This window comes from Littorina saxatilis, linkage group LG10 (assembly GCF_037325665.1).
Source record: "Littorina saxatilis isolate snail1 linkage group LG10, US_GU_Lsax_2.0, whole genome shotgun sequence".
Classification (NCBI taxonomy): domain Eukaryota; kingdom Metazoa; phylum Mollusca; class Gastropoda; order Littorinimorpha; family Littorinidae; genus Littorina; species Littorina saxatilis.
This window is the reverse complement of record NC_090254.1, coordinates 20,598,515-20,611,154: the sequence shown is the minus strand read 5'-3', so window position 1 is coordinate 20,611,154 and position 12,640 is coordinate 20,598,515. Positions and strand designations below refer to the sequence as shown.

General features: G+C 41.2%; 1 protein-coding gene and 1 long non-coding RNA gene across 3 annotated transcripts in view; one reads left to right on the top strand and one right to left on the bottom strand.

Moving 5' to 3' along the window:
• Positions 1–12,640, top strand: part of LOC138978394 (uncharacterized) — a 237,124-nt gene that overhangs the window by 108,352 nt on the left and 116,132 nt on the right. The window lies entirely within an intron of this gene.
• LOC138978380 (chitin synthase chs-2-like) overlaps positions 1–12,640 on the bottom strand; it is a 74,904-nt gene that overhangs the window by 61,554 nt on the left and 710 nt on the right. The gene's annotated exons all lie outside the window — the stretch shown is intronic.

Genomic DNA, 12,640 nt, shown 5'->3' with positions numbered 1-12,640 from the left:
CTGTTTCTTTAGGATACAACGTTCTATGATTTACATGCTCGTCCGAACGTAAACAAACCTACAAAAGATACAGAAGCCCAACAGGTTATTTGTAATGACCACTTTTAGCTTCAAGTTTCAATTAACCATCGACGGCCAAGATTACACAAATAGATAAGATCTCTCGTCATACCACGGTAAGCATGCAGTTGCAGCTAGGTCATATCGGGAACGTTTCGAGTGTCTGTCTTAACAGTGGAAGAAAACGTTGCACTCAGAAAAATGACATCACTTAAAGCTGTGGTCTATTTATGACTATCCGGGGCTACGAGTTTGAAAAGATAGGGCTGAAAATCATGTACAAAATTGTGTACAGCAAACGCTACCCGAAACCCCATCTATACGGCGTGTATGACCTTGAAAGCTTCAGTGAACGCTTGAATTTTGCAGTGGTAACATCCGGTTTGCTCTCTCATTGCTATAATCGCAAAATTCAAGCGTTGAATGAAGCTCTCAAGGTCATACACGCCGTATAGATGGGGTTTCGGGTAGCGTTTGCTGTACAGAATTCTGTACATGATTTTCATCCCTTCTTTTTAACCTCGTAGCCCCGGGAAGTCATAAATAGACCACAGCTTTAAATATAATTGCGTTTTATTGTGCGTGTGTGTGGAAAATAATCTTTAACTAACGAGGACCTCTGTTCATGTTTTGCGTGCACCTAACACGCATACACAATACTAATGAACAGAAGACAACGTCTGTGCTTGATGTTTCCGTCAAACACACATTATTCCGCATTTGAAAACAGGACGGATGTTTTGAAATCGTAAAGTCTCTTTATAGTCTGAATGGCAGATTGCATTAATTAGTAATTAAAGTAGAGGGGCTTGTAAAAACAAAGCTCCTAATATCATTTAAAACACGCGATCAAAGAGGAAGTTAAATATGTAGGACACAATCAATTAATATTTCTTAGTTTACATGCTCTTCCGAGCGCATGCTCTTCACGTGCGCCTTGAGTCGCCTTGTGGTGAGATATGTGCGTCTTATACATTCTCTTATTATTATTATTATTATTATTATTAATGTTACTACTTGTTTGTTTTTATTTCGATACATAAATGCAAAGCCATGGAGTGAATGACGTAATAAAGGAACACACCAAGAGGAACTTATAAATGTGCTCTTAGAAACAAAATACATGTAGTTAGTTTACTTGCGTTCGATTTGATACTGTTTACGTTTAGTTAAGTGTTGACGTAATATTGTCAAATAGACTGGGAATAGAGAAGAGGGTAATGATGATGGTAGCGATGGTGGTGGTTGTGCTGGTGTGCTCCAACAAGAGAAGCAATCTTGTCAATTTCTTCACCCACTCTGCATCTACGTTTCTCCCCTTTTGCTTAAAAACTGCCTTTCCATCTTTCTCCAACGAACTTATTGTAATCCCCCCCACCCTACTCTCTGTCTCCCTTTTTCTCTCCCCACAATGCTTCCCTTGTCCACTACACAGAAAGACAGACAGACAGACAGACAGACAGACAGACAGACGGACGGACGTGAAGACAGAAAGGCAGACAGAGAGACAATCAGTCAGTCACACACACACACACACACACACACACACACACACACACACACACACACACACACGCGCGTGCGCGCACACACACACACACATACGCGCGCGCGCACACACACACACCCACGCACACACACACACACACACACACACACACACACACACACACACACACACACACACACACACACGCTCGCAAAAAACCACAAACACACACTCAATCACACGCCGCACACACAGACATACATGTATACAGGCAGACACTTACCTTTTCTCCAAACGTTTCTATAAAGTACTTATATATATCTCACTCCCATTAAACACACAACTTCATCACAATTCGCTGTCAAGAATTTACGAAAAGTGAAAAGTTTTTCATATTGACCTGCCTGTTAGCCCAAGTACAATATGAAGAGACCATGATGTTGAGTGATAATGAAGATAGCGCTCTTGGATCAACAGTTAGTACAACAAGTAGAACATAATGAGCTGTTATCATACAATTTGCGATGACAGAATTATATCTGAAGGGTTATCGCGAGAACAATATCAGATGCATAGTCTAGCGTCATGTGTAAAAATGGCATGCCCTCTAATACAGTTAAACCGAATAATGGTAAAACGCAAAAAACATATTATGTGCTTGGTATACAATCCGGAGCTTTCTTTTCATGTATGTAAATTAATTATGAAGTGGCGTGAGTAGGGTTTAGGTGTGTTGTGGGTTGGGATGGGAGTTAGTTATAGATAGTCGTATTATTGCCCCTTGCACATCGCTTGGTGAAGCTATGTTGCTTATGGTGAGCGTGTGAAGGAGCACAATACGAGGAAAAGACAAAAGTAAGCTAATACATACGTATACTCATCCCAAATAGGTTTGACAAGCAAGCAGCGACGATTTACAAGTCATACCAAGCTTGATTCAAGTACACAGTCATAAGTTTTGTGTAATTTGTGTTTGTCTGTGCACTTCCAGGACTGCTGGGTCGATATCTTTGTGATCGTAACGTTTTGTTTTGTCAATAATTAAACGTTCCAACAACATACCTTTCTTGTTTTGTGATTTTCAAGTACACATGTTTGAAGTTTTGTGTTTTGCACAAGGGAAATGTGTGCTTATTGTTCTGCACAAGGGAAATGCGTGCCTATTGTTTTGCATACAGGAAATGTGTGCCGATTGTTCTGCGTTGAATAAAAATGGAAAATGCATTTCAGATGGCTTACAACTTTTCTTAAGAAAACAAGAATTAACATTCATTGAGTTAGTATTGATTATTACTTACTTACTGCCTTTCACGCCTGGTGGCGTGTAGGGCAGCACTATTGATTATGTGTAGCCGTATTTCCCTATCGAACTCATAACCTAAGGAGTATTATCATCAAGTCAAAATACTGATAAACACGGGGGAATAAATACACACGCATTGCAAAAAAATATATCTACATACTTGGAATACCACTGTGTTCCTTCTTCACCTGAACCTCCTTTTCTACAACGTCTTTTGCTCTTCCCACACTTGCCGCTTAAAATGCAGAAAGCAGGTTTCGTCTTGTTGATAATTATAAACAGCTGACAGCTGGAGAGTTCTCGCAACGCAGCCACATGCTTACTTTTTGCGTGCACATATATACAAGAGAAGACCTGTTTCCCTGCAACGAAGTAATTTTAGAAACCGGGAAAGCCCAAGTCAAGAGATTAAAGAGGACTAAGAGTGTTGAGGGAGTTCAGTGGAGAAGGGTTTTGGTAGCGTGGGCAAGGGGTGTATAGGTGGATGTGTCAAAGGGGTGGAGGGCCCGGGTTATTGGGGGTTGGGGGGTTGGTGAATATTTTGGTTGAAAATCATGTGATGGTTTGACATCGTCATGTGATGTTAACATGTGTGTTTTTAGGGAGGCGTTTTAAAAGGAATACTTAACCCTATAGGCTTTTCACCGTGACGTGAGACTCGGGAATCGTAATTATAAATGCACTGTTGAAATGCTGCACTCTTTTTTTGTATGTGTCTGATTCGGATAGACAGTCCGATCCACAGACAGACATGCGGACAGACTTGGACTCTCTCTCTCTCTCTCTCTCTCTCTCTCTCTCTCTCTCTCTCTTTATCTCTCTCTCTCTCTATCTTTGTCTCGCTGTCTCTTTCTCTTTCTCTTTATCTCTTTCTCTCTCTCTCTCTCTCTCTTTCTCTTTCTCTTTCTCTTTCTCTCTCTCTCTCTCTCTCTCTCTCTCTCTCTCTCTTGCTATCTCTCTCTCTCTCTCTCTCTCTCTCTCTCTCTCTCTCTCTCTCTCTCTCTCTCTCTCTCTCTCTCTCTCTCTCTCTCTCTCTCTCTTTCTCCTTTACCTCTCCCCGCAGCACATTTATTTTAATATCTTACTTGTATACGTAACAAAATACAATAAAACATCAACATCCACTCCGCCACCTCTACTCCACCCCTTTATACCCCCATCCCCTCAGGTAACCCCCCGCCCCCACTTTTAAGTATGCGAGTGTCGTTCAAACACCACTTCAGTATTGTAACACGGCGGGGATGTAGCTCAGTCGGTAGCGCGCTGGATTTGTATCCGGTTGGCCGCTGTCAGCGTGAGTTCGTCCCCACTTTCGGCGAGAGATTTATTTCTCAGAGTCAACTTTGTGTGCAGACTCGCCTCGGTGTCCGAACACCCCCCGTGTGTACACGCAAGCGCAAGACCAAGTGCGCACGAAAAAGATCCTGTAATCCATGTCAGAGTTCGGTGGGTTATAGAAACACGAAAATACCCAGCATGCTTCCTCCGAAAACGGCGTATGGCTGCCTAAATGGCGGGGTAAAAAACGGTCATACACGTAAAATTCCACTCGTGCAAAAAACACGAGTGTACGTGGGAGTTTCAGCCTACGAACGCAGAAGAAGAAGAAGAAGAGTAACACGTCCTTGTGGATCAAGAAGATTTTGCTGGTGTTCAGAGAGGATAGGATGGCAATTGGTTAGCAAGAAAGAAATAACATATGTCACATTAGAATTTTCACTTGAATTGCTTCAGATGAGTAAACAGCATCAAGTCGCCCTGTGGAAATGAAGACTTCTTTCCAAGGGTTTTTCCGAAAGTTATATTTCAGGGACACGCGGTTGCAGTTTCGCGCTAGTTCCATGTATTTTATGACTGTTCCGACAAAATAACAGAGGCTGCCATAGCTTTTAAGAGTTTGTTTCCTTTCTTCCAGGAAAATGACATGAGCGAAAACGGTAATTCCCAACTCATATCTTATCTGTTCTTGTGCACAGCTAGCATTGAATAGCACCTGGCTAAGCATACTGACTTACATCTCCCATCTTATCTTATTTGCAATCTACATTTTAGTAATACGTTTACATGCAATTCCATAATGGAAATTTCGAACTCCTACTACGTTATTTTATCTGTAATAGACATTTTCCTAATAATAACAATAGTAAGCTTACTACTACTACTACGACTACTACTCCTACTACTACTCCTACTACCACTACCACTCCTACTACTCTTACTACTACTACTACTACTACTACTACTACTACTACTACTACCACTCCTACTACTCCTATTACTCTTACTACTACTACTACTACTACTACTACTACTACTACTACTACTACCACTACCACTCCTACTACTCCTACTCCTACTCCTACTACTACTACTACTACTACTACTACTACCACTACCACTCCTACTACTCCTACTCCTACTCCTACTACTACTACTACTACTACTACTACTACTACCACCACTACTACTACTAACTTCAATTATAAATGGTAATGTCGAAATCCTACCTAATCTTATCCACAAAAGGCAGTTCCCTCATTAGGATAATTAATTTTACATGCACATCACCAGTGTCGCGGACCGTCGCAGGAGTAGAGGTGTAGCGTGCTTGTGTTTTAATTAATGCAGTTTCTGGACGCACTTCAGGAAAGGCGACAACCGGCTTTCCGATTTGCATGAAGTGTCATTCTCATATGCATAAATCATTCCACTGTCATAATGGAGCACAACTGCTGAAAGACTAGCCCTCCAAGGCCAATCCCCTGTTTCTTTAAGGCGAGAATTAGCGAGTGAAGCGAGTGGGGCGAGGAAACTTACGTTTCTTGGGCAATTCTCGCCGCGAAGGACGCTGGGATTTTGCAAGCGATACATAGGCGAGGTAGCTTTGGGCTTGCTCGCTGGGCGACAAAAGATGGCGGCCGAGCAGGCCGGTGTCAATGCGATTGGCTCTCCATGGCTGTTAATTGACCAGCGCAGAGGACCTTTTCGGCATCAACCAATGGTGTTTAATTCTTGCGTAGCTAGCAATCAAACCGTTTCATATACACTCTCGCCTCCTAGCTCCGCGAGCGGCTAGTCGCAAAAATATCTCGACTGAAAGAAACATGCGTCAGTTGGTCCTTGGGATGTATTACGGTTAAATCAATGGATTATTGTTTACATTAAGTCATCTCAGATTATAAGCATTGACCGATGTGCTTTATGGATATAATGTTATATTTGCGGCATTTTTCCATGCAAAATATTTGAATAAATCTTGTAACACATATTAAAGAACCAGCCTTGCATGCAACTGAGGTCAAAAAGAAAGAACAAGTCGCGTAAGGCGAAAATACAATATTTAGTCAAGTAGCTGCCCTTTTTCAGCAAGACCGTATACTCGTAGCATCGTCAGTCCACCGCTCATGGCAAAGGCAGTGAAATTGACAAGAAGAGCGGGGTAGTAGTTGCGCTAAGAAGGATAGCACGCTTTTCTATACCTCTCTTTGTTTTAACTTTCTGAGCGTGTTTTTAATCCAAACATATCATATCTATATGTTTTTGGAATCAGGAACCGACAAGGAATAAGATGAAAGTGTTTTTAAATTGATTTCGAAAAAAAAATTTTGATAATAATTTTTATATATTTAATTTTCAGAGCTTGTTTTTAATCCGAATATAACATATTTATATGTTTTTGGAATCAGCAAATGATGGAGAATAAGATAAACGTAAATTTGGATCGTTTTATAAATTTTTATTTTTTTTTACAATTTTCCGATTTTTAATGACCAAAGTCATAAATTAATTTTTAAGCCACCAAGCTGAAATGCAATACCGAACCCCGGGCTTCGTCGAAGATTACTTGACCAAAATTTCAACCAATTTGGTTGAAAAATGAGGGCGTGACAGTGCCGCCTCAACTTTCACGAAAAGCCGGATATGACGTCATCAAAGACATTTATCAAAAAAATGAAAAAAACGTTCGGGGATTTCATACCCAGGAACTCTCATGTCAAATTTCATAAAGATCGGTCCAGTAGTTTAGTCTGAATCGCTCTACACACACACACAGACACACACACAGACACACACACAGACACACGCACATACACCATACCCTCGTTTCGATTCCCCCTCGATGTTAAAATATTTAGTCAAAACTTGACTAAATATAAAAACAAGTCGCGTAAGGCGAAAATACAATATTTAGTCAAGTAGCTGTCGAACTCACAGAATGAAACTGAACGCAATGCCATTTTTCAGCAAGACCGTATACTCGTAGCATCGTCAGTCCACCGCTCATGGCAAAGGCAGTGAAATTGACAAGAAGAGCGGGGTAGTAGTTGCGCTGAGAAGGATAGCACGCTTTTCTGTACCTCTCTTTGTTTTAACTTTCTGAGCGTGTTTTTAATCGAAACATATCATATCTATATGTTTTTGGAATCAGGAACCGACAAGGAATAAGATGAAAGTGTTTTTAAATTGATTTGGACAATTTAATTTTGATAATAATTTTTATATATTTAATTTACAGAGCTTGTTTTTAATCCGAATATAACATATTTATATGTTTTTGGAATCAGCAAATGATGGAGAATAAGATAAACGTAAATTTGGATCGTTTTATAAATTTGTTGTTTTTTTTACAATTTTCAGATTTTTAATGACCAAAGTCATTAATTAATTTTTAAGCCACCAAGCTGAAATGCAATACCGAAGTCCGGGCTTTGTCGAAGATTACTTGACCAAAATTTCAACCAATTTGGTTGAAAAATGAGGGCGTGACAGTGCCGCCTCAACTTTCACGAAAAGCCGGATATGACGTCATCAAAGACATTTATCAAAAAAATGAAAAAAAACATTCGGGGATTTCATACCCAGGAACTCTCATGTCAAATTTCATAAAGATCGGTCCAGTAGTTTAGTCTGAATCGCTCTACACACACACACACACACGCACACACGCACATACACCACGATCCTCGTTTCGATTCCCCCTCGATGTTAAAATATTTAGTCAAAACTTGACTAAATATAAAAACAGACAAAGCCGTTCCGGTGTTAACGATACGCCTGGGTGCTTTTCGTGCAGAATGATTAATTTTTGATTACTCAGCGTGAAATTCATTGCATTGATAAAAAAAATTCACATTCTGCACTGGAGGCACTCATGATTTTGATGTTTGGTATTATGTGTCTATGTGGAGGGATGGCAGTATTTGATGTGTCAGCCTGGGTAGACGGTCATAGTAACCATCAATTCTGAGCTCTAAGTCACAGCAAAGATGGCCAGAACGTTCTTTGGAATTAGATGAACGGCACTGTCCTTCATGTGTCTCAATATATATAATGATTCATCGAACGTGGAAGTGAAGGCTGTCCATAAAGTAGTCTTGTACGTATTTGTAAGTGTGCACACACGTAACCCTTTAATCTATCTATGTGAGGCTGGAGAAATCTCTACCTGCGTGCACTCCATCAGATTACGCAAGCCCACGTTCAGATTGCCTACATTAGAACGTATCTTAAAACATGTCGCTGGGATTTCTAGAGAATGAGTGAATCATAACTTTTAATATAAAGTGGTTTTTGTTAGGCCATGGAACACATGTTTTAACTTATTAGATTTGCACTATATATTTGACGTCTCACTCATTGATAACCTTCTTCTTCTTCTTCAGCGTTCCAGAAATTCTGGTGACGTGTGAGCTCGTTTGCCCATTTGGGTTCCCCACACTATACTCTGAGAGCATAGTCAGCTTCCCTCCGCTTTTGTTGGGTAGGCATGCTGGGTATTTTCGTGTTTCTACAACCCACCGAACTCTGACATGGATGACAGGATCTTTTCCGTGCGCACTTGGTCTTGTGCTTTCGTGTACACACGAAGGGGGATACGGCACTGGCAGGTCTGCACATAAGTTGACCTGGGAGATCGGACAAATCTCCACACTTAACCCACCAGGCGGCAGCGACCGGGATTCGAACTCACGATTAGGAGGCCGACGTCTTACCACTGCGCCACTTTGCCCGTCGCATTGATAACCAAAGGAAGTTGGCCAATCTGATGGTATAGGTACACTCTTTCTCGTGAAAGCAATTATGTCCACCGTCGCCTTACTTAAACAGATGCTTAAAATCAACAGTCGGTCTACCGGAACGGTTGGCCTAGTGGTAAGGCGTCCGCCCCGTGATCGGGAGGTCGTGGGTTTGAACCCCGGCCGGGTCATACCTAAGACTTTAAAATTGGCAATCTAGTGGCTGCTCCGCCTGGCGTCTGGCATTATGGGGTTAGTGCTAGGGCTGGTTGTCCGGTGTCAGAATAATGTGACTGGGTGAGACATGAAGCCTGTGCTGCGACTTCTGTCTTGTGTGTGGCGCACGTTATATGTCAAAGTAGCACCGCCCTGATATGGCCCTTGCCACGAGGTCGGCTGGGCGTTAAGCAAACAAACAAACAAACAAACAAACAAAGTCGGTCTGTTTCCTGTTGAATTAATATATCAACTGACACCAATGTAAACATGGGAAATGAAATCAATTCAGAAAAACTTGCGCACTGTACAAAAAAACACATCTGAATTGTTGATTTTTGGTCACTGCTCAAACGCAAAAAGGCTCTCATTCTGTGTAAAATCCTGGACAGATTGGAGATAACCCAAAAAGACAGATTTTTTCTAGATTGCCAATTTTAAAGTCTTAGGTATGACCCGGCCGGGGGTTCGAACCCACGACCTCCCGATCACGGGGCGGACGCCTTACCACTAGGCCAACCGTGCCGGTCAAAATAAGAATCAAAACACAAGGAAGGATACATCTATTAGAACATTGAATTCAGGACAAAACAAAATTATTCACAAGAACGTCAACATATTGGCCATTGAAGAGACACAACAGACAAAACTCGATGATAACGGATGCAGTGACCTATCTTGGAGTAATAATTGTTGCTTCCAAGATGGACGAAGCAAAATAACAAAAGCAATGAGGTGGTCAGATGTATGAGAGTTTACATGAACTTGTACATGGAAAGGACGGTGTGTATTTAACCCTATGTTTCATCTGACTTGTTTAAGTTGTTTGTTTTGCTAAAGAAAGGCTACTTTGCATGAAAAGAACTAAATGATGCTGCTTGTCAGTCTGTCAAAAAGCTGACAAACGTATCAAAAGGACATTTGCATTACAGGCAAACAATGCGTTTATTACAAAGCTCTGAAGCAAGCACATTCATTACGTGTTTATTTATTACTAGAGGAATACCCGGTTTCGCCAGGGTGAATCGCGAGACAGAGACAGACAGCGCGGCGGTTCACCACAATCACCTTTGAAGGCGAAGTCCTGTCAAACGGGATTGAGAATTTTAGAGCTTATTTCTAAGCCTTATATTATCTGTTATGGCTTCTCAAATGCCAGAACATACAGCCAGATGATAATGATAAAATCGTTTATTTAACGTCACTCTGTAAAAACATTGGCGACATTAATTTGGTTGAAAAATGAGGGCGTGACAGTACCGCCTCAACTTTCACGAAAAGCCGGTTATGACGTCATCGAAGACATTTATCAAAAAAATGAAAAAACTGTTCGGGGATTTCATACCCAGGAACTCTCATGTCAAATTTCATAAAGATCGGTCCAGTAGTTTAGTCTGAATCGCTCTACACACACACACACACAGACACACAGACACACGCACATACACCACGACCCTCGTCTCGATTCCCCCCTCTACGTTAAAACATTTAGTCAAAACTTGACTAAATGTAAAAACAACTCGTGTTAAATCTGGTACGACACAGCAAGCCATGTACAGGGTGACACGAAAAAAACAGATCCCACCAAAAGTTTAATATTTTCTGAAATAATCAGCCGATTCTTTTATTTTTTCAGGTGAGCCAAGCTGAAATGATGTTCTAACAGCCCACCAAGTTTGAGCTTCAAGATGTCATGGACAACGGAGCATAAGACATTTATAGTCGAGGCCTATTTTCGGTCGAATTCTATCCACGCTGCTCAACTGGAATTCAAAAGACAGTTTGGACGTAGAGACTTTCCTGTTAAATCAGTTATCTATGGATGGAGGGATAAGTTCAGAGACCATGGGACTGTCAATAACCTCAATAGTAAAAACCCTAACAGGGGATCCCACTCTGGTCGACCTAAATCAGCAAGGACACCGAGGAATATTGATTCAGTCAGAGAGTCTGTTGTGCGCAGTCCGAGCAAATCTGTTCGCCGGCGAAAATAGGCCTCGACTATAAATGTCTTATGCTCCGTTGTCCATGACATCTTGAAGCTCAAACTTGGTGGGCTGTTAGAACATCATTTCAGCTTGGCTCACCTGAAAAAATAAAAGAATCGGCTGATTATTTCAGAAAATATTAAACTTTTGGTGGGATCTGTTTTTTTCGTGTCACCCTGTAGTATTCTTTATAGACACAGCAAGCCATGTAGTATTCTCTGTAGACACAGCACGCCATGTAGTATTCAATACTACAATGCATGATGATCATCAAGTTAACAAACAAGAAACTTAAATTAATGATCGATAAAAGACACAAACTGATAGTGTACATTCTTTTTTTTTACAGCCGGAATAATTCAAACTGTTCTTCAAAACCAATTCACATTTTCAGATTGATGCAAAAACTATTTACACAGAATGAAGAATACAACGAACAAAATATATTTTACCCACGAAGGAATGTATCTTTGCATATAAAATAAAAGCTGTCACATGCATTGCGCACCAATACAAATGTCAAGGAGCACCGCAAAACTTCTTTCTTTTTCATGCACAGCTGGATATGTGGGCCAGACATTCATCGCCCTGCAAAGGAAGAAATGTTTACGTTGTGCAGAAGAGCCCCTGGGCGTACAAGTACTTTATTTTTTTTTAACTCGACAAGGAAGTTAATCGTGGCGTTCTCTATACGCGTGACTTCGGATTCGTTTCGGGAAAGGATGTGGTTTTTGCTTACGTACTAGGTCTCGGAAAAAATAACAATTGACATTCCCAATAGGAAACCGATACTAGTTCACGGTCTTATGGTAATGCTTGGAGGTTAATGGATAGACACTCTACTCGATAACGCATACGCAAATTGTACAAGAAGAAGAAGAAGAAGAAGAAGAAGAAGAAGAAGAAGAAGAAGAAGAAGAAGAGGATGCCGACGAGAGTTCGGTAAAACAAATCCCTTTGAGGCATAATTCACCCCCCCCCCCCCTCCCTCCCTCCTTAGATATTCTCCACGATTCCCTTATTTTGAGAATTACAAAAAAAAAGTCTCTCATACTGTCTTTGTCTTTTTCTGTCTCTTCATCTGTCTCTTCATCTGCCTCTCTGTCTCACACACACACACACACACACACACACACACACACACACACACGCACGCACGCACGCACACACATACGCACGCACTCACGCGGCACGCTCGCTCGCACGCACGCACACACTCACGCACGCACCCACCAACCCACCCCCACCCCACCCCCCGCACACACACACACACACACACACACACACACACACACACACACATACAAAGCACAAGGAGATAACAAAACAAAAAATGCATGTCACTTTGTACAGCACCAAATCACTTACAAGATAAGCAGCACTTTACAAAAGGGGCAGATAACCAAAAGTAAGACATTAAAATACTGAAAATATCACTTGCAGATTGTCTAATTGTAACACAGCACGGCAACAAAGCAACAGAATCCGACCATTAGAACACGAAGGAAGCACAGACGGAACTAACAAGTAAATATACACAGATAGGTAAAATAAAATAAAAAAGTTA